Source organism: Schistocerca americana, chromosome 1, assembly GCF_021461395.2.
Source record: "Schistocerca americana isolate TAMUIC-IGC-003095 chromosome 1, iqSchAmer2.1, whole genome shotgun sequence".
Taxonomy (NCBI): Eukaryota; Metazoa; Arthropoda; class Insecta; order Orthoptera; family Acrididae; genus Schistocerca; species Schistocerca americana.
This window is the reverse complement of record NC_060119.1, coordinates 1,214,849,749-1,214,877,587: the sequence shown is the minus strand read 5'-3', so window position 1 is coordinate 1,214,877,587 and position 27,839 is coordinate 1,214,849,749. Positions and strand designations below refer to the sequence as shown.

The 27,839-nt window shown below is 45.9% G+C and overlaps 1 protein-coding gene and 1 non-coding gene across 3 annotated transcripts in view; both read left to right on the top strand.

Annotated features, from left to right (window-relative positions):
* LOC124619869 (thiosulfate:glutathione sulfurtransferase-like) overlaps nucleotides 1–27,839 on the top strand; it is a 278,370-nt gene that overhangs the window by 29,644 nt on the left and 220,887 nt on the right. The gene's annotated exons all lie outside the window — the stretch shown is intronic.
* Trnat-ugu lies at nucleotides 15,174–15,247 on the top strand. The gene has a single exon. It is a non-coding gene; the product is annotated as a tRNA-Thr (tRNA).

Genomic DNA, 27,839 nt, shown 5'->3' with positions numbered 1-27,839 from the left:
TAGGCTGTTGTCAAGGTTGGATAGGTGATGGAACACCACTTTAGCAGGGGGTGGAGAGTGTCTTGTGTAGGCTGTCCCTCATTTCAGAGCGTGATTACAGGTAATCAAAGCCCAGACAAAGGTTGTGGTTCAGTTGTTTCAGTCTGGGATGGTATTGTGTGACAAAGGGGGCACTCCTTTGTAGATTGTTCTTGGGGGTGGTGGGAGGATTGGGGTGTGTGGGAAAAATGGCACACGAGATATGTTTGTGGACTAGGTCTGTGGGATAGTGCCTGTCTGTGAACACCCTAGTGAGACCATCAGCATACTGGGCAGGGGAGTTCTTGTCAGTGCAGATACACTGTCCCCGGGTGGCCAAGCTGTGTGGGAGGGATTTTTTGATGTGGAAAGGATGACAGCTGTCGAAATGCAGGTACTGTAGCTAGTTGGTGAGTTCAATATCTACAGAGGTGTGAATGGTGCCATCAGAGGGGAGGAGGTCAACATCCATGAAGGTGGCACACTGGGTGAGGAGGACCAGGGGAAGCAAATGAGAGAGGAGCTGTTGAGGTTGTGAAGCAATAAGAATAGAGTGTATTAGTCCTGAGTCCAGATCATGGAGATATCATCGGTGAACCTACATCAGGTAAGGGGTTTGGGAGGCAAGGAAGGCCTCCAGTAGTTAGACAATAAACAAGTAGGCATAGGAGGGTGCCTTGTGGCTGTGCCTCGGATTAGTTTGTATTCCTTCATTTCAAAGGAAAAGTACTTGTGAGTTAGGAGAAGTTACTCAGATGTATAAGGAATGAAGTAGTGGATTTGAAGACTAAAGCACTGTGAGAAAGTTAGTGTTCAATAGTGGCAGGACCATGGGCATGAGGGATGTTGATGTATAGGAAATTGGAGTCAAGAGTGATGGGTAGGGATCCAGAAGGTAAAGGGCTGAGGATGGTGGAGAGTCGATGAAGGAAGTGATCGGTATTGTTGATGTGGAGGCTAGGTTAAGAGCGAATTGTTGGAGGTGTTGGGTCAATGAGGTCCAAAATTCTTGCAGTGGAGGGACAATAAACAGCTGAAAAGGGGGCCCCAGAACTATTGGGTTTGTGGATTTTGGGGAGCATGTAGAATGTGGGTGCGCAGGAAGTCATAGGGGTGAGGAGGGAAATGGATTGAGGGAAAGTTTCTGGAAAGGCCCTAAGGCTTTAAGCAGGGATTGGAGGTTACGTAGTACTTCTGGGATGGGATCACTCTGGTAGAATTTATAGGTGTAGTAGTCAGATAATATACAGAGGCCATCCACCACGTAGTCAACTGCAGTTCATAATGACAGTGGTGAAACCTTTGTCTGAAGATAGGATGAATAGATCAGGATTTGTTATGAGGTTGTGTATGGCTGTCACTTCTTCTGCTGAAGCAGAAGCTGCTTCTGCTGAAGCTTAGGAAGCAACCTGAGGTAGAGTGGTGAGACCAAGTTGGAGTTCAGAAATTCTTGGAAAGCGACCAGGGGTTGGTTAGGTAAAGGGTGAGGGGGGGGTGGAGGCTCACGGTTGGTTGGTGGAATGAACTGAGAGAGGCTGGGTTCAGTGTTGGGGTTTGGTTGGCTTTGGTTGCACGGATTGGTGGCAAAGAATTGTTTTCACTGCAGGAGTCAGAAGAAGGAGAGGTGGTCTTTGACAAGTCAACATGATTAAATTTGGGTGTTGGTCAAAAGGTGAGGTCTTTGGATAGGACTGAAACTTCTGTGGGACTGAGGGCTTTGAAGGAAAAGTTAAGAACAGTGTTTCAGGAATGCTTCAGCTTTGGATTTGGTGGTTTGTTGGTAGAGAGTTTTGAGAAAGTGGCAAGTTGAAAAAAATCATCTAGGCAGGGACTTGGTGCTATGAGGGGTTGTCAACGAGTAACACTGTGGGTAGGAGTTGGATAATGATGCCCCGTGGTGGCAGTTGGATGTCAGCAGGTTTGATAACTTACATATGTAGGTGGTGCCTGGAATGCTTCTCCAGGTGTTGGAGGCCAAGAATTCAATTTCACAGATGTGACACATGTATGTCTGATACGTGTATGTGTCAGAGGAAGGCAATGGCAAGCCACCTCCACTAGGATCTTGCCTAGTACGGCTGTGCGGGTCTCCCGCATCGTCCTCTACACCCTGTTATGGAGTATGGGACTTCATCATCATCGATACATGTATGTAGCAGTATCTTGCATAAGGAGTGACGGTTCTTGGATGCCTGTGCCATGGACATGTGTTTTTGTGGTACCAGTACCAGGTTTGTGAGAACCGGGGACTGGCACAATCTGAAAGGTAAAGCTCATTCTGAAAGGAGGAGTGGGATCCAGAGAAAGGAGTTTTTATGGTTAGGCCTTGGAGGGGGAGGGGGGGGGGAGATTGCATGGTCCAGGCAGCATTTAAGAGGTAGAATTGGTGGAGCAGTGATCCTTTGTGGCAGGGATGGCATTGTGGATATGGGGATGGCATGGAAATGTGCAAATGAAGGTGTTGGATAGTTGTGAGGGGAGCTTGATAACAGAAAAGATGCAAAACACTCTGTCCACATTAAACCCTCCAACCTACAACAGTACCTCCATATTGACAACTGTCACCCCTGTCACATCAAAAAATCCCTCCTATACAGCCTCGCCACCCAGGGACAGCATATCTGCAGTGACAAGAACTTCCAGCCTTCACAGGCAGACACTGTCAGCAAACAGATCTCCAGTGCCATTTCCCCACCCACAACCCCAAATTCTCCCCACTCCCTCCCTCCCACACCAAGAACGTTTTTCAAAGAAGTGCATCCTACATCACATAGTTCTATTCTGGACTGGAAGAAATGAACCACGTCCTTCGTCAGGGCTTCGATTACCTATCAATTATACAATGAAATGAGAGACATCCTACCTATGATCCATCCCACCCCTTCCAAAGTAGTTTTCTGTTGCCTATCCAACATCTGCAACAGCTTAGTCCATGCATATGCCACTCCCAGTCCCAACCTCTTTGCCACAGGGATCATATCCCTGTGGAAGACCCAGGTGCAAGACCTGATGAATCCACTCATCCAGCACTTCCTGTTTCAGTCCTGTCACAGGGCTATCCCACCCCATCAAAGGCTGGACCACCTGTACAAGCGGCCATGTCATATATCAGCTGTACTGCAATTGTTGCACAGCTTTTTGTATTGGTGTGATTACTAACCAGCTATCCACCAGGATGAACAGCTATCACCAAACTGTGGCCGAGAGCAAAGTAGAGCGCTCTGTGGCAAAACATGCAGCTGAGCATATCATGCCTAATTTCAGTGGCTTCTTCATGACCCAGGCCATCTGGATCCTCCCCTCCACCACCAGCTTTTCTGAACTGCACAGATGCAAGTTATCCTGGAAAGACATTCTCTGCTCCTGAAATTATCCATCCAACATTCTCCACCTACTCTGACCTATCACCTTCTTCCTATTCACCTCCCCTCACCCTCTTTGTATGCTGCCCTCTGCCAAGGCACCCGCCCATCTTTCCCCTCCTGTAGTAGCCACCAGAAAGATCGCGGGAGGCGCACATTGGCACGGCGTGTCACGGACGGTAGTTGCCGCAAGTAGAGTCCCGTCCACCAGAGGGCACGCGAGAATTCGGACGCGACCTCTGCCGGCATGACAACAACAACAACAACAACAACAACAACAACAACAACTCCGGCAGCACGGGCTGTGCCCAGTCAGTCAAGATCGGGCATGCCTAGGACACAGTCCCGGTCTACGCTAAGTGCAGTGCGACGTAAACGTGAACAGTGTTACTACACAATTGGCGACGAGTAGGGTCGTTCTTTCGCGTGTTGCGTCGTTGTTCCGGTTTCGCAGCTTCTCCACGGCATGGAGGATTTGGTGTGAGTTAAGGTTGCGCAGCAGACGGAACTCATGGCCACCATGAAACAAGTGCTTCCGGCGTTGCTCTCCACACCGTCTGCTCCGGCGCCATTCCCTCCTCCCTTTCCCCCGTATGACGAGACGGCGGAGGATTGGGACGCATATGAACATCGCCTTCGGCAGAATTTCCAGGCGTTTCATGTTTCCGATGCGGAGGTATATCGTGCTCTCTTCTTGTCTTGGATATCTCCCTCGCTGTATCAAGTTTTGCGGCAGCTAGCGCCGTTGCAGGAACCCTCGTCCTTGTCTTTTGACGCATTGTGTTCATTGCTGTCTTCATATTATTGCCGCCGCACGCATGTTGTGGCGGCTAGGGTCGAGTTCTATCAATGCAAGAAACAGCCCCATCAGTCTTACCGGGCGTGGGCCGCTACTCTGCACAGTCTTAGTCGCAAGTGTCATTTTGTCACGGAGCAGTCGCGAGAGTCGTATGCCCACGTTATGGTACGCGACGTCATTGTTCGTTCGGCCCCTGATAGGGAGGTCCGGCAACGGACCCTGCAGTTAGAAAACCCTTCCCTCGAGGAAGTCCTGTCCATTGCTCAATCGTATGAAGTCTCCCACGCAGCAGGTCAACAACTGGAAGCGTGGTGCGACGTCGCGGAGGTTCAGGGCGGCGCGGCCGCGTCCACTGTGTCGGGGGTGGACAACGTGCGAGCGGTTCAATCCGGCCGTTACGGCCGCTCCCACACGGCGCGTAAACAGAATTCCGGCCGCCGACCCCTGTTGCCGTCCTGTGCGTCGTGCTATATCCATCATGATCGGTCAGAGTGCCTCCAGCGTTGGGCCGTTTGTCGCAAATGTAATAGAAAAGGTCACATTGCTAAAGTTTGCCACTCAGCCTCAAAAGAATCGAAGGAAGCAGGTACAGAGGACATAGACGTTGACATTCATGGAAGTTTCATCGGGCCAGGCTCCCGACGCATCGGCACGCAAACTCTTTATCGAGGTGTCGGTTTGGTCGCGCCGGTTACAACTGCAAGTCGATAGCCCAGTTTCATTGTTGAATGCACAAACTTATTCCGACCTTGGATCGCCCCCGTTGGTGGCAGTGTACCGGCGTCTACGCGGTTATGGTAAACAGTTCATTCCCCTACTGGGTCAATTCACTGCCGACGTGACTTACAAATCAGTCACTCGGCCTATTACTTTTATTGTTGTCAGTGATGCGAGCTCAGCTAACCTTTTTGGCCTGGATGCCTTTCAAGCTTTTGGTTTTTCTATCACTGACACCATACAGTTGGTCTCCGAAGACGTTCCCTATCAATCATTGGAATCTTTGATCTCCAACTTTCCAGATATTTTTGAGGAGGGCCTAGGACGTGTTTCAGATTTTGAAGCTCACTTAACGTTGAAGGCGTCGGCTCTCCCACGTTTTCTACGCACGAGGCAGGTCCCCTTGGCTCTCCGCCCTCAGGTAAAGGAAGAGCTAGACCGGCTGACAGCCCTAGGGGTTGTTCTTCCCATTTCTTCCAGTGAGTGGGCTTCGCCCCTCGTTATTGTAAGGAAGCCCTCGGGAAAATTACGTCTTTGTGGCGATTTCAAGGCCACCATTAATTCCCAATTGGTGGTGGACACCTATCCTTTGCCTCGTGCTGATGAATTGTTCTCCTCCGTGGCGGGAGGCCAATATTTTTCGAAAATCGATCTGTCGGAGGCTTATCATCAGATACCACTTGATGAGGACTCCAAACGGTTGGCGGTCGTCAACACCCCGTTTGGCCTTTACCAATACCAGCAGTTGGCCTTTGGAATATCCAGTGCCCCGGTGATATTCCAGCGTTATCTTGAGCATGTCACGTCGACAATTCCTCATTGTATTAATTACCTGGATGACATAATTGTCACAGGCCGCAGCACGAAGGAACACTTGCACAACCTTCGTACCCTCTTTCTCAAATTCAGGTCTGTGGGCTTGCGTTGCAACCTGCATAAGTCAACCTTCTTTCAATCATCCATTGAGTATGTGGGCTACACCATCTCTCGGCACGGTATCCAGCCACTAGGAAGTTTGGTCCAAGGTATCGTCAACCTTCCTCGGCCCGCTTCGCTGAAAGAGTTATAAGCTTTTTTAGGCAAGATAGCCTATTACCACCGGTTCATTCCCAGGGCTTCCACTATAGCCCACCCCCTGTACTGCCTTCTGCGCAAGGGTGTTCCTTTTGATTGGTCACCTGCATGTGAGCGAGCGTTCACCTCGTTGAAGGGCCTCCTCACGTCCGTCCCTTGTTTGGCTACTTTTGACCCCCGTAAGCCGTTGGTCCTGGCTACAGACGCTTCGCAGTATGGGGTGAGGGTGGTCCTGGCCCATCGCAACGCAGATGGTTCCGAGTAACCACTGGCGTTTGCGTCTAAAACGCTTAGTCCCGCGCAGGCCCATTACTCCCAGGTGGAAAAAGAGGCTTTGGCCATTGTCTACGCTGTTACCAAGTTTCACCCTTTCTTGTATGGCACGAAGTTTCAGTTAATCACTGACCATAAGCCGTTAATATCGTTATTTGGCCTCGCCTCTCAGATTCCGGATAGGGCGGCCCACAGACTACAGCGCTGGGCCTTGTTCCTCTCTAAGTACCATTATGACATTCATTTTCGCCCTACAGGACAGCATGCCAACGCCGACGCTCTTTCCCGTCTTCCGGTGGGCCCGGATCCTACGTTCGATCGAGAGGAGATTATGTGTTTTCATTTGGATGTGGCGTCCCGCCAAGCGGTTGATGGCTTCCCGATCACTAGTTCTCGAGTCGCCAGGGAAACGGCAGCTGACCCGGTTCTCCGGCAAGTAGTTCGCCTCATTCAGCAGGGGTGGTCATCCCGCCCTCCGGGCCGGGCCTCGGACCCTCTTCGTAATTATTTTCTTCTACGGGACCGCCTCTCGGTCTTGGAAGGAGTTCTCCTTCTGGCTACCGATGATACAGCTCCTCGCGTGGTTGTTCCTGCAAGTTTACGATGGGAGGTCCTCACGTTATTACATGCGGGGCACTGGTGTGTTTCCCGTACTAAAACCTTGGCTCGCAGACATGTGTACTGGCCCGGTATTGACAGAGAAATTGAGCACTTGGTGGCCGCCTGTTCACAGTGTGCGAGCCAACAAGCATCTCCCAGGGCGGCATTCTCTTCATGGCCACCGTCAACCCAAGCATGGGATCGTGTTCACATCGATTTTGCGGGCCCGTTTCTCAACGGTTTTTGTCTCATTGTCATTTATGCTTATTCCCGATTCCCATATGTGGTTCGCTGCTCCTCAACCACTTCCGAAGTTGCAATCCAGGCACTAGCAAAAATCTTTTCTGTGGAAGGTCTGCCAATCACCCTGGTCTCGGACAATGGACCGCAGTTTATTTCGTAGACCTTCCAGGATTTTTGTAGGCGCTTCGGTATTCGGCACGTTTGCTCTCCCCCCTTCCATCCACAATCGAATGGGGAAGCCGAGCGCATGGTGCGCACATTTAAGACGCAGATGAAAAAGTATGTGCACGAATTTCCTGCGGAGGAAGCATTGACGTTTTTCTTGACGGCATATCGGACCACACCAATGGGAGACCGCAGCCCCGCAGAGCTCCTCCATGGGCGTCAACCTAGGACTCTGCTGCACCTCCTCCGGCCTGGTCCTCGCCAGTCTTCACAAAACGGAGTACCTGGTTTTCCACTGGGTATGTCGGTCTGGGCCCATGGGTTTGGTCGCAATCCACGTTGGCTACCAGCGGTGGTCCTGTGCTGAAATGGCCGCCGGCTCTATACCTTGCAGGCGGGGGACCGGGTGGTATGTCGTCACCAAAATCAGCTACGTCCACGTTCGGGCACCCACCCTCCGCCCTCTTGGACACCGGCTTCCCCATTGCCGGGGTGTCTTCCCCATTGCCGGCACCTGTGTTGGTTTTGCAGGGGACGTTGCCTCCTCTCCCCGCTGTGCCTCTGCCACACAGCGATGGTTCTCAGCCTTGGCAGCCTCCAGTAGCTCCAGCACCGGCATCGCCATCGTTCGAGATGCCCCAGCGAGAGCCGGCCCCCCTAGCGGGCCCGGTTTCTCAGGAGGTTGGTTCACCTGTGGTCGTCCCTTCCCCTTCGTCCCCGCCACTGGGTCTTCCCCCTCCCGGGGTGGAACAGGAACCGGAGTTCAACAGCTTGTTGCCCGTTCTGTCCCGGGCTCCGGTTGTGGGACGACGGGGGCCTCGCCGTGTGGGTCACTTCCAGCCGTATTCGAAGGTTCCAGCTCGAGGGTTGGCAGATCCCCTCGACTCCGGCCATCCAATGGATTTGGAGGTCATCGCTCCTGCCTGTCGCTCCACCTTCCGATGCAGTGGATCACAGTGGCTTCACCCCCTGAAGGAGGAGGAGTGTATTAGCCACCAGAAAGATCGCGGGAGGCGCACATTGGCACGGCGCGTCACGGACGGTAGTTGCCGCAAGTAGAGTCCCATCCACCAGAGGGCACGCGAGAATTCGGACGCGACCTCTGCCGGCATGACAACAACAACAACAACAACAACAACAACAACTCTGGCAGCACGGGCTGTGCCCAGTCAGTCAAGATCGGGCATGCCTAGGACACAGTCCCGGTCTACGCTAAGTGCGGTGCGATGTAAACGTGAACAGTGTTACTACACCTCCCCTGCTCCTCTTCTTTTCTGCTCCCCTCCCCTCCCCACCTCCCTGCACCACAGCCTCCCAATGCTGCAACTACTAGTGGCAGTCTTATCGTGCCTCCTTCTGGTCCTTGCAGATTCTGCTAGACACCTTTCTTCTCTTTCCCCACCCATGCCCTACCATCCCTTTTCCCACTCCCTCAGTTTAATGTGACAGTTGCATTTTGGTCCGAGCTGCTGGACCTGGCAGTCATGTGTGCATGAGATGTGCTTGCTTGCGTTAATGAATGTGTGTGCGTTTCCTTTCATGAAGAAGACTTTGACCAAAAACTAATTGTGTAACAGTCATTTCATTGTGCCTGTGCTACTAAATGTGTCATCTCTATAGAGTGTAGGGACCTAAAGGAGACTGCATATAGGACCTGTTCAAGTACTTTGTTAACGTGTCAGGATTGGCCAGCAGGGGAAACCAGTAGGCACCTGTTGAGGTGAAAAATCAAATATATTTTAACTGCATGAATGTTTAATGCCGTAAAAAGGAAAGGCAGGCCTAGAGAAGCCGTCAAAACTGAATGGGCTGCTGCCCAAGAGAGCAGGAGAGGAAAGTGTCTGGTCAGGTTGGAAGCTGCCAGCAGAAGAGACCAGACGGCGTGTCAGTTTCCAGTGGCTGGCAGCGGTTCCCCCCCCACCTGAATGCCTCCAAGCCTTCCTATTGGTCGGCCAAATCATAGACGCACAGTTCAATAGCGTTATCTCATCAGCAACATGTGAGTGTAACTGCTGATGGCTCAACACATGAGTTTAAAAGTGGTTCTGTCCAGTTTCTTGCAACGTGACTGACCTACTACAACTATCTGCCAGGCAGAAGGCACTGACAAACATCAAGTGAAAAATAAAAATCAAATTTTTATAATAATAAATCCATTCATTTACGGCCCCCACTGTACACGCTTCTCCCCTTTGCAGGAGTGAAGCGCCGGGGGGGGTGGGGGGGCGGGAAATACAGTTACTATGGGGCTCCTGCTAAGGATAGCCTTACATAATTTTGACAATACACCTTTTTTTTTAATGCATTGGTTTAAGAAAGTGTGACAATGTTTGCATTGGGTGATGAAGACTTGCGTGACAGAATTTGATCGACGGCAGATGGTGTGGCGGTGGTGTGAGATGCGACGAGTGGCGGTGCAAGGAGCAACGATCAGCTGTTGGTGCTGGCAGCAGTGGAGGTCGCTGGCTGTGGCAGGCAGTGGCGCATTGTCACACACTGCAACTTCCACTGGAGCATATAAGCGGGAAGTTCCGGAACACCTGATGCACAGATCACAAGGGGGGGCAGAGGGCTGACAGTTGTGAATCACTTCACACGCATCATTTGTTGCTTACACCTAAAGGAGGGCCATGCCTTTTCTTTTGGGTGTATTTTACTTATTTGCTATTCCTTTCTACTCACTACAATGTCCTACCGGACTACTAGAATATGGGGGCAGCAAGGAACACACTTGCTGCCATTTCACAACTTAAGCATGGTATTCCGCAGGAGGTTGCTGTTCAGGGATAGCAGGAGGGGGTGACCGAAGTCATGCAAGAAGTCCTTTTCTAAATGCTACCCATAGCAATAAACCAATAAAGATAATTAGTAAAGGGGTACACACAGAACTAGAAATAACTATACGACTGAGATACCGGTGGTGGTGCCAATCTGTGATACGCGCTGTGGCACGATCTAGCATAATCTGCCCTAACTCTTTGTTTCCCAGGTCAGTTAAAAACTGGACCAGCTGGGAATGTGAGTGATTGGAGAGAGATGACCAATTGTCAGGTGACGGTAGTACCATCTGTTGCTCTGGAAAATATGACAGGAGAGGTGGAAGTCGCACATTATGGGCTTAAGATAAATGTGCAAACACTTCCTCGGTGGGGTAATGATATTGCAGTGAGAGGTGTTAAATAGTAAACCGCTACAATTGAGTAGCACATGGTAGGGCTAGGTCGCTCGAAAGTGTACGACAGTGGCTGTTACTGGGTGGGGTACGGTGTATAAAATACTGTTGCCTATAGCAACAGACTAATATTGTTAGCTCCAGCTGGGAGTTATGTTACGAAAGGGAAGTATTGCAGTGGATGAAAAAGTAGTAAGTAATTACCTGAGGTTGTAGTGGCAGGTGAAAAGTCAGTGGTTAACAGACTCGTGTGCACTATGTCACTCAAACCTTATACAATAAATGATTTATAAATCTTATGAAAATTAGAATTAATTACGGCAGACAAGACGTAGAATAGGGAGAGAAGTGATAGCATTCGGGGACGTGACTGGCTTATCACAAGGCGACAGCTGTGCCAGTCCACGTGTTTGCAACATGCTCTGCTTATAGTAAGTGTTCACTGGTAACATAACATGCAATTTAAACGACTCCAAAACTTTGTATCAACTGGAAACTCGCTGCATGGTAAAATGAATCATGGCTAACGGTTCTGCTCTGACCTCTGGGGTGGCAGCATAAAACAGGCTGTTTATCATCACTTAGCACAACACACACAGAAACTCTTGCCTGTTCAGAAATAACCTCAATAAAACTATGTATTACATATCCTGATATCAACAAAATTTCGCTCCCCTCTGGGGGATAACTGCCGGAAGTCACCTATCCTCTCTTATCAACTAACAGGGGTAGAACAGATCAATTCTCTTTCATAGCTTCGTGCATTGAGTTAACCAATCAAGGAACTACCACTTATGAAAAACAGAAGGCATGGACAGGAAAAGAATAAATTGTCGGGAAAGATTCCAGAGAACTGCAGGGGTATCAGTTAGTAGCAACAGGGCAGTGAGGGAATGAGGCAGCTATGGTCGTGCTGAAAAGAGGCTTACTCGTCATCCTGATCAGCATGAGTGCAAAAATGAGGGGTTGCATTAATCAATGCTTGCAGTCGATACATAGGTGGAATTCGGGTATGTAGTGGTTTCATAAGTGATTTGCTGAATCGGAAGCTTTAGTAATGGATGTTGGAGCTTAGGAAGAAAAGGAATTTGACTAATGGGAAAAATCATGTTGCGCTTAATGCAGGGTTTTTCCCGAGTATATTCATGGACAGCCATCCGTGATGCACAATGCCGGGCTAGCCAGACATATTGGCCAATCATGCCGAGCGACCCATCTGCTGCGAATCGGAAGGGTGTTCACGTTGAAGAATAAAGAATTGGGTATAATCAGGAACAAGTTCAGGTAACGGGTTTCAGAATAAGAATGATTCAGCGGTGATAAATCCACTAGCCACAGGGTACAGAGATATGAGGGTAGACACACATGTCTACTGGGTGATAGGACACTTGCTCGAGTGACTAGCCAAGACACAGGTTTTCCCCAGTGGTAATGCCTCAGAAAGTAGCTAATGGGCCACTGAAATCAAGGGAGGAGTGATACCTGTATAAAATGGCTGGAAAAGCATGTCTAATATACAGTGTTAGATTAGCTCTTGTGGTCCTGCCGGAAGGCATAGCTAAGCTACCCTTCCCTGACAGAAGAAAAGAAGAAACACAGAATAGAGACTCAGACCCGGCAGGAGGGTAAGAGAAAAAGGGGAGGGCAAAAAAAAAAAAAAAAAAACTGCAGCAACTGATATGGCAGTAGGGCGTACTGTCCACAGGGACTTCCACAGCAGAATCGGTCACCTACTGCTAGCCTAACAGGAGAGTAAGGAACCGAGTCAATGAAATTTGGCCGCTACTAAACTGAGTTTACCGTGGGTCAAAACAGCTCTGGTCTTAGTTAACCGGCAGTGAATTGACTATGTAGCGCCTTGGGGGGGGGGGGGGGAGATCTTAATACCAGGGTAGATGGGGCACAGGTGTGAGTCAGTTGTGACGTAACCATCGTGTAGCATATTTGCTCATGGGTGCAGGTAATTACTCATACAAAGATGAGTGGTGGAATTTCGAGAAAACTTCTTGGGCGGCTTGTGAGCCATACAGTAAAATCAGTCACAAACCATGTGCTAGCTGGTTTGGAGGTGGGGCATCTTGTTGCCGCGACAGTAGGAAGTGTCAGTGTGGGAGGACCATGTCAAATATCCTGGGTTACTAGCGTTGTTGGTTTAGAAACAGCTCTGCTTAACTCCTATGCCAGGGAAAAGTAGAGGGAAGCAGTTCTGCTTAACCCTCATACAAGGGAAAAGTAGGATGGGAGCCATGTTGCTACAGTTGTATAATCACTGAGCAAGTCGGTAACTAGATGGTACTGCCAGGTTTCCATACAAGGGATTGGAAAGGGTGGATAGCCTTAGGGCAGGCAGGGTGCAGTACGAATGCTGCTGGAGGAGCCCAGCCACAGGCTGAATGTGACAACAACAGAGAATTTCTGACTGTAGTAGCCATACTGGAATATAAAAGGTATCCTTCCTCCTCCCTGTGGGGGGAGGCAGTGACGCATAGGTGAAAGAGATAGGTAGGCGATCGGTTTACGAAAGCGAAAACTGAAAGAATAAACCGATCAGTTGGGCACTCTGCAGGTGCTAACCACAAAGTGTAATACACACGGCCCTGGTGGAGGAAGGGACAAAGTAATGGTCGAGGTTTGAATGAATGGACAAGCGACTGAGAGCAATGGTAGTAACGCAGTGCAATGCGTGGGTGAGGAAGACATAGGGCAATTATGTCTCGTGGGGGTTCACTACTACAAATTTCCCAAAATCCCTGAAGTTAACAGGGTGAGGGGGGGTACGAACTACTGCAACATTGTACCATAAAACTTCTTTTCATTAGGGTGGAAATCTCTTGGTAACTATATTTCTAACAAGATAAAGCATTACTGCGCTTGGGAGATGACGTCACGTCATGGGTGCTAATCATCAACAATCTAGTGCTGATTTCAGCGGGTGCTTCAATCATGTTATATCATGGGTGCATTTGTTTGAATAAACAAACGGGTGTCTCTCACTCCCTAAACACATGGCGGGGCACTGTACCCAAATGGTAGCAATGTCGATTTTCATGCTCGCTTGTAACATCTTTAGTTTTCAATACACCCTACTTCGTGAGAAGTAGGGTGAACAACAGCAAAACCAGTTTTCGTCTGGGTGAACTCTTAAATGTGCACCACGTACATGGGGTGCTAACTACCTATACTTGGGTAAAACTTAATTACTTCTATCCTACCACAAAATCTATCTCATTTCCGCTCTACAGCGAGAGGGTAGCACACTTCTTCTCAACTTCAGGGGTGCATTCAACTCTTCTCTGTTGGGTATTTTAAATAACTCGGGTGCTTCACTCTCTTCTAAACATACCAGTCCTGAGCACGAACATGGCGCATAATAGGATTCCAGAATCGCTAACTCATGAAGTCGTGTATCATGACTGAAGGGGAAGTGAAAAATAAAAATCAAATTTTCAAACTAATAAATCCATTCAGTAACGGCCCCCACTGTACAACTGGTAGAGTGTTAGAGATTTGTACCAGGTCGCAAGTGTTATGGGGCTGCTTCAGGGACTCAAATGGGAAACCCTTTAGGAAAGGCAATGTTTGAGAAACACTATTGAGAAAATTTAGAGAACCAACATTTGAAGCTGACTGAATAATGATTCTGTTGCCTCCAACATACATTGCATGTAAGGATCACGAAGATAAGATATGAGAAATTAGGGCTCATATGGAGGTACGCAGACAGTTGTCTTTCCCTTGTTCTATTTGCGAGTGGAACAGGAAAGGAAATGACTAGTAGTGCAGGGTACCTTCCACCATGCACTGTAGAATAGATTGCAGAGTGTGAATGTAAATGTAGATGTAGCATCTATCTTTTTCCGTACGTTGTTGATATTCCTATCTGGAGTTTCCATTGTGTGATTTTGCCTAGTGGCTTTTCTTGCAATCCATCACCCTGTGATTTTTTATTTCGTTACTATTTTCTAAAACATTACTCTTCTAAGTGTCTCTTCTTTCTCTTCTCTCCTATGTTTATTCATTGCCTTCCAAACCACACAAGCTGTGACTTCCGAGCACTTCTCATCCATGCACAACTCTCAGCTACATGACTATGCAGACTAAATGATGACCAACTGAAAACCTCAGCTGCCGACAGGTGGTGTTGATATATCTCGATGTGGACAGCTGAAAATGTGTGCTCCGACCGAGACTCGAACCCAGGATCTCCTGTGTACACGGCAGACGCTCTATCCATCTGAGCCACAGTTGGGAATGTGAGTCTCACGGGAAGCGTGCAAGGGATAAGTCCCTGCAGTCGCGCTATTCAGCTGTGTCCTCTGTGGCTCAGATGGATAGAGCGTCTGCCATGTAAGCAGGAGATCCCGGGTTCGAGTCCCGGTCAGGGCACACATTTTCAGCTGTCCACATCGAGGTATATCAACAACACCTGTTGGCAGCTGGGGTTTTCAGTTAGTCATCATTTATTCCAGGGAAAAGCTGCACGGTCATCAACAGTAACTGTTCTTTCAAGAACGAGTTACTGTCTTCGTGTATATAGTTAAAGGCTACCCAGCCATTGACCTTCGTCTGTGCGAATGCACACAGGTTGCCCAAACTCTTACGGGAATCGCCAAAACGTGCGCGAGTAATGAGTAGGTGGGCAAATGTCTGTAAGGTACAATACATTTGTAGAATTGTGGACAGTTGGGAATGTGAGTCTCACGGGAAGCGTGCAAGGGATAAGTCCCTGCAGTCACGCTATTCATCTGCGTCCTCGGTGGCTCAGATGGATAGAGCGTCTGCCATGTAAGCAGGAGATCCCGGGTTCGAGTCCCGGTCGGGGCACACATTTTCAGCTGTCCACATCGCGGTATATCAACAACACCTGTCAGCAGCTGAGGTTTTCAGTTAGTCATCATTTATTCCAGGGAAATGCTGCACGGTCATCAACAGTAACTGTTCTTTCGAGAACAAGTTACTGTCTTTGTATATACTATGCAGACTGTTGATGCAGCATCTGATGCTGCCCCAAATTCTTCCCACCTCTTGATCCCATTTCTGCCCTCATCCTTGTATATTTTCCTGTTTTATTTTCCACGTCTACCTGTGCCACACAATCTTGTGTTCCTGACCTAACCAATCCCCTTCCACCTCTCTTTACTCATCGCAGTGCAACTATGTTTTTAATATATTTGTGTATACTCTTATGCAGTTTCAGGCATTTTTGCATAGTTTGCATATTTTTGTGTATTTGTGCTTTTATGTATGTGTGAATGTTTTTGTGTATGTTTTTACATATTTTTATGCATCTTTACTGTTACCCAGCTGTTCTCACATTCATCCGACTCATTCATTTGCCCATTTCCATGTCATTCCCATTTCCCGAACGCCATCCCTGCCACAGTGGATCCCTGCTCCATCTTTCTGCAACAGTTCAGGAAAGTATCCCTTTCCCTGGCTAAAACACAGTCCCACATCCTGTTTCTTAAATGCTGCCTTAAACTATGGACTCCCCCCCCCCCCCCCCCCCCCCCAATGGCCTAACCATAAAAATTCTTTTCTCTGGATCAAAATCTCCTTTCACATGATCTTTACCACTTAAGATTCTGCCATTCAGTGGCACTCACAAACTTGGTACTGCAGAGACACATCTCCATGGCACAGGCATCCCAGAATCACCACTGCTACCTCTGCAACAAATTGCTAATGTGTAATCCCTGCTACATACATCAAACCTTTGAAATTGAATCCCTTATCTCCAACACCTGGAGAACCATTCTAGACACCACCTCCATAAGCTATCAAACCTGCTGACATCCTACGGCTGCCTTGGGACAACCCTGTCCTACCCACAGTTTTTCTCCCCATCAGCACCTCATAGTACCCAGTCCCTGCATAGCTGACCTTCTGAACTTGCCACATCCCCCCCCAAACTGTGTACCACCACTCCATCAAATCAAGAGCTGAAGCATTCCCAGAACTCTGTTGTTAACGTTTCCACCAAAACTCTCAGCCTCTTAGAAGTTTTAGTTCTACCCAAAGGTCCCACCGTTAGCCCTACACCTGAATTTAACCATATTGGACTTGTCAGAGACCTCCTCTCCTCCTCCTGATCCCTGCAGTGGAAGCAGTTCTTTGTCAGCAACCCCTGCAACCAGAGCCAACAAATTCCAACATTGAACCCCTGCCTCTACCAGTTCACACCACCATCCAACTGTGAACCTGTCTCCTCCCCCATCCTTTCCCACTTAACCACTCCTTGATTACCTGCAACTTGGCCTCACCATTCTTCCCCAGGCTGCTTCCTAAGAACACAAACCTTTCAGCAGAGGACATGACAGCCAAACACAATCTCAAAACAAATCCTAACATAATAATCCTACCCACAGAAAAGGTTCCACCACTGTTGTTATGAATTACAATGACTACTTGGTGGAAAGTCCCCGCATATTATCTAACCACTCCACCTATAAACTTGGCCAGAGTGATCCCATCACATAAGTGCAATATAACCTCCAATCCCTGCTTAAAGCCTTAGGCCCTTCCCAGAACCTCTCCCCTGAATTCATTTCCCTCCTCAGCCCAATGACACCCCGCACACCAACTGTCTACATGCTCCTCAAAATCCATAAAACCCAACAGTCCTGGGCTCATCCATTGTAGCTGGTTATTGTGCCCCCACTTAAAGAATTTAGGCCCTTATTGACCAACTATCCGACTTATTGCCCATAATCTAGATACCAACCACTCCTACCCATCATTGTTAACACCATTTTCCTATACATCATTATCCCTCATGTCCATAATCTTGTTCCTATTGAACACTTCCTTTCCCACAGCCCTCAGACTTCAAACCAACTACCTCACTCCTCATACAACTTACAAACTTTATCCTAACTCACAACTACTTTTTCTTGCAAGTGAAGGTATACAAAGCAATTTGTGGCACAGCCATGGGCACCTGTATGACATCCTCCAATACCAAACTGTTTATGGGCCTACTACATGAGTGCTTTGTAGCCTCCAAAAACACCAAACCCCCTACTCTGGCTCAGGAAACCCATGATCTGTACTCAGGGCCCAGACACTCTATCCTCATTCCTTTACAACCTCAGCACCTTCTTCCCCATCCGCATCACCTGGTCCTCCTTGATCCAGCATGCCACCTTCCTGGATGTTGACCTCATCCTCTGATGGCTCCATCCACACCTCCGTCCACATTAAAGCCGCCAACCACCAACATTACATGCATTTCGACGGCTGTCATCCCTTCCACAGCATAACGTCCCTCCCATACAGCCTGGCCACCAGGGGACAGTGCTTTTGCAGTGACAAGAACAGTCTTATCCATTGTGCAGAGAGTCTCACCTTGGCCTTCACAGACAGGCAGTATCCCCCAGGCCTAGTCCACAAACAGATCTCCTATGCCATTTCTCCACACAACCCCAAATATTCCCACCGCCCCCAAGAACCATCTACAAAGGAGTACCCTCTTTGTCACGCAGTATCATCTCAGACCAGGACAACTGAACCACATTGTTTGTCTGGGCTTTGATTACCTATCATCATGCCCTAAAATGAGGGACATCCTACCAAAGATCCTTGCTACCCCTCCTAAAGTGATCTTCCATCACCCACCCAATATTCACATCATCCTAGTCCATTCCTATGCCACTTCCAATCCCAACCTCTTGCCACAGGGATCGTATCCCTGTGGAAGACCCCGGTACAAGACCTGCTCAGTCCACCCTCCCAACACTTTCTGTTCCAGCCTTGTCACAGGCTTATCCTACCCCATCAGAGGCTGAACCACTGTTGAGTGCAACCATGTCATATACCAGGTGTGCTGCAATCATTGCATAGCTTTTTATACCGGTATGACTGCCAACTAGCTATCCACCAGGGTGAGCAGCAACCACCAAACTGTGCCAAAGAATGAAGTGTGGCCCTGTGGCACAACATGCAGCTGAATATAACGTACTTGAATTCAGTAGCCACTTCACAACCCCGGGCCATCTGAATCCCCCCTTCACCATCAGCTTTTCTGAACTGCAAAGATGGGAGTTACACTTGCAACATATTCTCCACTCTCAAAAGGCCTCAAAGTAAGGTAATCTACCATCCACACACCCTCCACCCAACAGTTTCTGTCCTCTGTGTCCTGTCACCTCTCCCTACACCCATCCTCTCACCCTCTTTGTGTGCTTTTCTTTGCCAACACACCCACCCATCTTTCCCCTTCCCTGCTCCTCTCCTTTCCCACTCCCTGTTTCACCCCGCCCTATTCCCATCACCCTTCCCCACAGCCTCCTGACACTGCACCGGTTGACAGTCTTGTCATGGCTGCTTCTAGTCCCTGCACACTCCACCAGACAGCATTTTTCTCTTCCTCCCACCTGTACCCTGCTATCTCTTACCCTTCTCCATCCACTCCAGTTTGCTGCTTCTGTTCAGTGTGACAGTTACATTCCAGTCTGATCTGACGTAGATGGCAGATGTGTGTATGAGGTGTGCGTTCTTCTATGACTGAAAGTATGTTTGCGTTTCCTTTTCTGAAGAAGGCTTTGACTGAAAGGTAAATGTGTAACAGTCTTTTCGTTGTGCCTAGCGGTAGCTCAGTTTGTCATCTTTACAGTGAATAGCAATGTGTTTACAAATTAGATACTGAAAAGAAACTATACTTTGCTGTACATATTGATAAAGGGGATCTGTTTGGAGAAAACACCAGTGAAATGGAAAACTCCTGCAACAACTGAACAAAAATTTTGACATTACCATTGATGAAGAACCACCAGTGTATCTTTGACTTCAAATCAAAAGAACAAAAGAAGGCGTCTATATTTATCAAGAAATTTTGATGCTGCATTGAAACCTGCAACCTCTTTAAGGTACTGGTGTATCTCAAAGACAACCTGCTGCTGCAAAAATCCTGTGCACTAGGTCCTCTGGTGATGTGACAGGTGTTTCATTCACAAGGCCCTTCAGATACCCTCGCAGGAAAAAAATTGATTGGGGACAAATTGGGTGATTATGGCAGCATGTGACAGCCCACTGTGGCCATTGCAGCAACCAGGAAAGGTTGCCTGCAAATGTGCCCTCACTTGTCTGCTGAAATGCACAGGGGCTCCACCGTGCTGAAATCAATTGTTGCGACTAATAGGCATGGGATCATCAATCAACATATCTGGCAGAACGAGATACATGTGGCCGTCAAGTCAGTCTGGGAGAATGTGCAGCCCAAAAAACGTCTCCAACGATGCCAGCCCCTATGTTAAGTGTAAATTTGCATTGTGAGACATGTGTATGTGTAGCATGGGGATTCACATCTGCCCTTGTACGCAGGTTTTGATGGTTCATCATACTCTCAAATGAGAATGCAGCCTCATTGGTGAAGAGGACACTCACTGTGAAGTTTTGATCTGCAGTGGATTCCTGCAGAAAACACCATGCAGATCACATGCACCTGTTGTAGTTCCCTGGTTGCAATGCCTGGACTTGGTGGAAATGAAACAGATGCAGTCCTTCATTCTGGTAGAGTACATCAGATGGAGGATTGGGGGGACATCAGTAGCATGGGATGCACCTTGTACTTGCTGATGGCGTATGCTGCACCTTTTGAGAACATTTTCTTCTGCTGGAACTGTCTGTGGTTGTTTATTGGTGACCAGCTTGTGCACGTGGATCAGACCAGTTTTGCAGTCAGCAATGGAGGGTGGTGAATAATGTGTGACACGGCACCTTTCTATCGGGATAGTTCACACAATACAGTTGCAAGATTTCTTGTCCATTGCAGCTGGCTGTGGCATAAATCAAATGCATCTCACCCTTTTCGTGGTGCATGTAGCTAGCCATGTTATTTCCAACACTTCCACGACGTGAATGGTGACAGTCTCCTTGCGCTCTGCCTGTGTTTGTATAGCAAAGGCCTCTCATGACCGTAGTGCCCTCTTGTGGTATTTGTGACCCCTTGTTCCTATGTGATTACTTATCTTGTTGTATACCGATGTCCCATGTTAGTTTGCAAACGTTTTTTTGGGTCACCTGGTATATATGTCTCGAAATTTTCGTGACTGATTTACTTCAGTTTTTACGTGATACTCTAAAAAATGTTTGGACGGGTGTAGGGTACATATCTTTCAATATACATGGTGCATAAATCTATTTATAAGATCTGTACTAATATATAGAGTATTCACAATTCATGTTACACATTTCTAGAGGTTGTAGGTAGGACTTACTAGATCAAGTTTTACATAGGAACCCATGTCCAGAAATGTCATCTGACAATGCTACAGAGTGCCAAAATTATAGGTGCTGCACCTATAAATGAATGTATATACAGTGTGATTTCTTGAAGATGCTTTCTAGGATGATGGAAAAGGATAAATGTATCTATTTGAGATAAGGGCCCCTGTAACGGAAGCGACTGAGTCAAAAGTTCTAAGCGAAAACCATTTTGATACATCTGACAGTTGAATACAAGTACTGGTACTGTTGTTGCTAAAATTGTAGGGTAGGCAACTTTGAGAGTTAGTGGTATGGACCAAAACAAGAATAAAAGTCCAGTTAACATGAGCTCTAAAATGCATACTTCAACAGCTATGAGCATTTGTTCATTAGAGGAGATGTGTCTCACAGTAGCGAAGATGAATATGTGGTCATAGCTTCTCAGGCATGCATTTTAGAGCCCATGTTTACTGTAATTTTTTTCATTGTCCCCCCCTGTAGTACCACCTTTGAAAGCTGCCTACTCCATAATCTTAGCAACAACAGCACCGGTACATATTTTACACTGTTAGAGGTATCAAAACAGTCTTCACTTCAAACTTTTGACTTGTTCGTTTCTGGTATAAGGTTCTTTACCTCAAATTGATATGTTTATCCTTTTCCATCACCATAGAAAGTTTGTAACATCATCACTAATTCACCCTGTATATACCCTTCCCTCAAACTGATACATTTATCCTTCTCCATCATCCTAGAAAGTTTGTAACATCATCATGGAATCATCCTGTGTATATGTACATGTACAGGCACTGTCACCTATAATTTTGACACTCTCTAGCATTGTTGGATGACATCTCCAGACGTGGGCTCTATGTAAAACTTAATATACTAAGTCCAAGGCTACAAATGCACAACATGAATTGTGAAACACCATGTATAACTTCCATAAATTATTTACTTAATTTCTTCATATTTTTACATTATACTCAAAGTTTCAGATGGACATTGGCTACATATTTTTTAGGTATATACGAGGGCTATGCCGAAAGTTTTTAGCAGCCCGTAAACTGTAAGGCGGAGGATAATGGGGTTGTTTTCATTCGAAAGAGCAACATTTTTTGACCTTGGGACGTGCATGCGCAGCCCCTGGCTAGTGATGATCCCCCACTGAGTCAGAGACAGCGCAGGGTGGAGCTGTCGCGCCGCGACTTTCACGCCATGATTTTTTACGGTTATAAAAAGGGTTTAAGTGCCGAAGAATGCCATTCTTCTTTGCTGCATGTTTTTGGTGAAGCTTCCCCTTCTAGGGCCTCAGTTGGAAATTGGTTTCACGAGTTTTCGAGGGGTCGGCAGTTAATTGAAGATGAACCTCGTCCCGGTCAGCCAGCAACAGTTGTGACTCCTGAAAACATTGATGCTGTGAGGAAAATGATCAAAGAAGATCCACATCTTACATTTTGCGACATTGAAGGGACCCTAAATATTGGATCAACAGCAGCACAGACCATCGTTCATAGTCACTTAGGCCTTACTAAGAGATGTGCCCATTGGGTGCCACATTCCCTGACAGAAAGCCAAAATGAGGCGAGAGTGGACTGGTGTCGTTTCATGCTCGAAAAATTCAATGGAGGGAAGTCCCAAGACACTACAGTTTCGCCACAGGTAATGAAAAGTGGGTCTGCCATTACGACCTTGAAACGAAGAGACAGTCTTCTCTGCGGTGCTTTCCAGGGGAGGAACCACCCACAAAAGTTCGAAGTCGGAGCTCTGGAAAAAAGATGGTGACAACTTTTTTCACAAACATCGGGCATATCACCTCTGTGACCTTGGACACACGTCGTACAGTCAATGCTGAATGGTACGTGAACGATTATCTTCCAAAAGTCATCGCCACATGGAAGTCACAGCATCCAAAGTCCAATCATGGACACATTCTGCTGCATCACGACAATGCATCTGCGCACAGGGCTGCCAGAACGATGGACTTTCTGGAGAAGGAAAAAGTGCGAGTGTTACCCCATTCCACCTTCACCTGACCTGGCCTCCTGTGACTTCGTTCTGTTCCCTAAGACTAAGGAAAAAATTCGAGGGCATCAGATGAAGAGGCCATTGCAGCGTACGAGAGTGCGCTAAGTGACATTCCAAAAGAAGCTTGGACTGACACATTTTCTAAGTGGTTTCAGAGAATGGAAAATGTATACATGTTAATGGAGAGTATTTCGAAAAGTTGTAAACTTTTTTTTTGCAAATAATTTTTTTTTTCACACATTCTGCTAAAAACTTTCGGCATAGCTCTTGTATCATACATAATCAGACATGTAATATATAAAGGGTAAATGTTGTAGGCAAAAATCTTGAAAATTTCTTCAGCAAGTTACTTCAAATTTTCACGTGATACAGTAATAAAATTTGGATAATCAGAGACTATATATTTTAAATATATGTAATGTATGAGTATATGTAACAAATAATAGCAAATAATGTTAGCAAAATCTCAAGAAGTTGTTGATATATGTACTTCAGATTTTTGCATGTTACTCTTTTACACATTCAGATGGACATAGGCTGTATACTTTTTTAAACAACAATATACTGGTTTTCTGTTAAGATTGACTGTGAAAATGCAAATTCTGTGCCTTGCTGTGAAGATACGCAATTTAGATTTCTTTCTCTCAGTCAGTTTATTTATAATATCAAGGCATTTAAACAATTTGACAAATTGTTTGTCCTGTGTGTATTCTTTACCATTATAATTTTAAACAACATGACACAATGTGCTGGGATGAGGAGATAGACAGAGAGAAGGAGAAAATGAACATAGAGATGGGGGAGGAAGAGATGGACAGAGAGAGGGGAAAGATGGAGATTAAGACATACGTTCAATTCCCACACAAATTTAACAATTGCAAAACATTGCCGGGTTCACTAGTCCTACATAAAATACACTTCAAATGCACTCGAGAATTAACTTAGACCACCAGATGATAGGAGGTTGATCCCGCAATGTTTTGGTGTTGTTTGTGTTCCTAATATTAGAGGTTGTTTGCCAACATGTTTATAATGATTACTTTAACAACAGCTACCCCCAGTCCTTAAGATGGACAATATTAGAGATCAGTCAGTGATACAAATCACTTTGACACCCTAAATCTGAAGATAACTTTAAGACATCTAATTCAGTGAAAAGAAGTGGAACATTCTACTTATCAGAAAAACAAGAAGTGTGGCTTACCGCGACACAGATTTCACTGGCGATAAGGAAGATAGAAGAAGTACTACAGGATGCATATTTCTGTACAGTATCTTTCCAAACATTTGGCGTTGCAAGAGGCAGTGTGTGGTTGTTCTGTCGACTACTGAAGCAGAACGCATTTATGCAGCTCAATATATGAAGTTTGGGGAGACTTTCACAAAAGAATTGCTGAATACAAACATGAGAATGACACATTCTGCGAGTAACCTCAGTGAAATATCAATGATAAAATCAGGTCAGTGTCAGGAAGAAGTAACCACATTGATGTGAAGTAGCTTATATAATCAGTGATGAATTGAATCCTTGCTGATTCAGTATAGAATACTGTCGAATTCAAGAACAGTTAACCTCTCCAAAGTATTGCTTTTGAAAGATTGAAAGAAAAGTTCATGTTTAAATTGAAATTAAAATCTGTTGTATGTTTAATAGACATATTTTCAGTAACTGTAGTTACAAATGCTTTGTAAGATAATAACATATTTTTAATGGAGTGTGTTGATATTTAAAAAGACTGTAGTAAACAAAACAACATTCAGCTGTTAAATGTAAAACCATGGTTGATATCTGTGCTTTGTTACACTAATAAGTTGGCAACGTGAGTTGCTTGTACTTCGACTGAAAAATGAAGGTAGTTACTCTTTGTAGCTATGTGCTTCAATGTATTCTTTAAAAAAGAAATCCTGTGTAGTGTCTCAACAATAAAAGACAATCCCCAGCTGTGCAATGAGATATATTAACAAATTCAGTAAGACTGAATGGATAGGATGCCAGAAGTGTAAATGCCAGAGGTACCACCTAATTAGTTTGGGATACCATCACATCTTGATGTACAATTGTGAATCTTGATGTACTTGAGGACAATATTATGGAAATGGAAGAGGATGTAGATGAAGATGAAATGGGAGATACGATACTGTGTGAAGAGTTTGACAGAGCACTGAAAGACCTGAGTCGAAACAAGGCCCCGGGAGTAGACAACATTCCATTAGAACTACTGACGGCCTTGGGAGAGTCAGTCCTGACAAAACTCTACCATCTGGTGATCAAGATGTATGAGACAGGCGAAATACGCTCAGACTTCAAGAAGAATATAATAATTCCAATCCCAAAGAAAGCAAGTGTTGACAGATGTGAAAATTACCGGACTATCAGTTTGATAAGTCACAGCTGCAAAATACTAACGCGAATTCTTTACAGGCGAATCGAAAAACTGGTAGAAGCCAACCTCGGGGAAGATCAGTTTGGATTCCATAGAAATATTGGAACACGTGAGGCAACACTGACCTTACGACTTATCTTAGAAGAAAGATTAAGGAAAGGCAAACCTACATTTCTAGCATTTGTAGACTTAGAGAAAGCTTTTGACAATGTTGACTGGAATACTCTCTTTCAAATTCTAAAGATAGCAGGGGTAAAATACAGGGAGCGAAAGGCTATTTACAATTTGTACAGAAACCAGATGGCATTTATAAGAGTCGAGGGGCATGCAAGGGAAGCAGTGGTTGGGAAGGGAGTGAGACAGGGTTGTAGCCTCCCCCTGATGTTATTCAATCTGTATATTGGGCAAGTAGCAAAGGAAACAAAAGAAAAAATTGGAGTACGTATTAAAATCCATGGAGAAGAAATAAGAACTTTGAGGTTCGCTGATAACATTGTAATTCTGTCTGAGACAGCAAAGGACTTGAAGAGCAGGTAAACAGAATGGACAGTGTCTTGAAAGGAGGACATAAGATGAACATCAACAAAGGCAAAACGAGGATAATGGAATGTAGTCGAATTAAGTCAGGTGATGCTGAGGGAATTAGATTAGGAAATGAGACACTTAAAGTAGTAAAGGAGTTTTGCTATTTGGGGAGCAAAATAACTGATGATGGTCGAAGTAGAGAGGATATAAAATGTAGACTGACAATGGCAAGGAAAGCATTTCTGAAGAAGAGAAATTTGTGAACATCGAATATAGATTTAAGTGTGAGGAAGTCGTTTCTGAAAGTATTTGTATGGAATGTAGCCATGTATGGAAGTGAAACATGGACGATAAATAGTTTGGACAAGAAGAGAATAGAAGCTTTCGAAATGTGGTGCTACAGAAGAATGCTGAAGATTAGATGGGTATATCACATAACTAATGATGAATTGAGTAGAATTGGGGAGAAGAGGTGTTTGTGACACAACTTGACAAAAAGAAGGGACCGGTTTGTAGGACATGTTCGGAGGCATCAAGGGATCACAAATTTAGAATTGGAGGGCAGCGTGGAGGGTAAAAATCGTAGAGGGAGACCAAGAGATGAATACACTAAGCAGATTCAGAAGGATGTAGTTTGCAGTAAGTACTGGGAGATGAAGAAGCTTGCACAGTATAGGGTAGCATGGAGAGCTGCATCAAACCAGTCTCAGGACTGAAGGCCACAACAACAACAACAACAACAACAACCACCACCATCACATCCACTTCCCAGTTCTTGTACATATAGTGGGCAGGAAGAATGAGTACCCATATACTCCTGTATAGGCACAAATTTCTAGATTTGGCACTATGGTCAGTAGAATACATGCCTATGATTGAATTTTGTCTTTTGTTAATCTTCCATGAAGCCAGGATTTTGAAGACGTTAAAAGCAGCCCATCATGTGATGCATAGCAGTTTGTTGGAGAAGAGTATCACATTGAACATACAAACAAATTTCAGGCCTGCAGCCATTCATTATTCAGTACATCCCACAATATTTCAATTGTGAATCTGCCATTTATCCTCAAGTTGGCCATTGAAAACTGATGGAAGACGTCCTCCATTCCATAATATGTAGCTTGCTATATGTATTCTGCACATGCTGGGATCAGTGAGGGCCAATTAGTTGTTGTTGGAGGCCAGAATTTACAAAATATCCTGCTTACAAAGGTCAGATCACACACACCATGATAGAACAGTGTACTGAAAATCCGTACTTCACTTGCCTTTTGCAACCAAGAACATCCACTGTTGCTGAACATTGTACGAAATTCAGTGGAATATAATAAAACAATGTTCTGACCACAGCAACATCTTTTTGGGCTTCCATTATTAAAGACTCTGTAAAAATACTCCTGGTGGAAAATCTGATGAACTATGATAGTGGCTACCAGTTGGACAGTGCGCGGAGTCATCTCCATGATTTGCTGTAATCAAAAACTACACTGATGGCAATGGCAAGTGGTAATACAGAAGACAGTTTGAGTTCTGCAGTTCCACCAGTGAGGACACTGCCACTGGGTAATATAGTCCAAGGGTCATCTTGATTTTGATGGATGGGCAGATACTTATAGCACGCTTTACATTGCTCAATGGAGGACATCTTCATCAGTCTTTGATGGCTTACATGAGAATGACTGAAAGGTACCCAGTTGAAATATTGTTGGATCGAATGCCGACCAGCTGCAAGCCCGAAATTTGTTTGAACATTCAATTTGCTGGTAAATCTTGATTCCATCACGCAATGCCACTACCAAATATACAGCCATCCTTGAATTTTCTTCATTCAAATGTCTGTATTTTTTACCTACAGCTTGGCTATTTTACATCCATTGAAAGTACTGCATTCATTTGGCTTTGACAGTTCTGTAACTCATATGACAAGTTTTTACCATAGATTTGCAGGCATAATTATGAAATAAATGGAGAGTACTAAGTGGGGTACAAACTGCAGTACATCCATTTTATAACATTATTAACACGGGGGTGAAACATCACTGTTAAATGCCCTTTGCTTGTATGTCACTAGCAGCAGTGTATTACTTACGAGTAATCCTTCTAACTGAATAGTCTTAAGTTCTGCAATGAAAAGTACAATAATTCTGTGGTATACATAAATCATGGTGTGCAGTACTGATCCTTGCAGTATGTACAGACAGCACCTACCACACTCAGCATCTCACTAAACCCCTCTCCTGTCCCTTGCAGCTCACACGATTAGTTTCTATAGA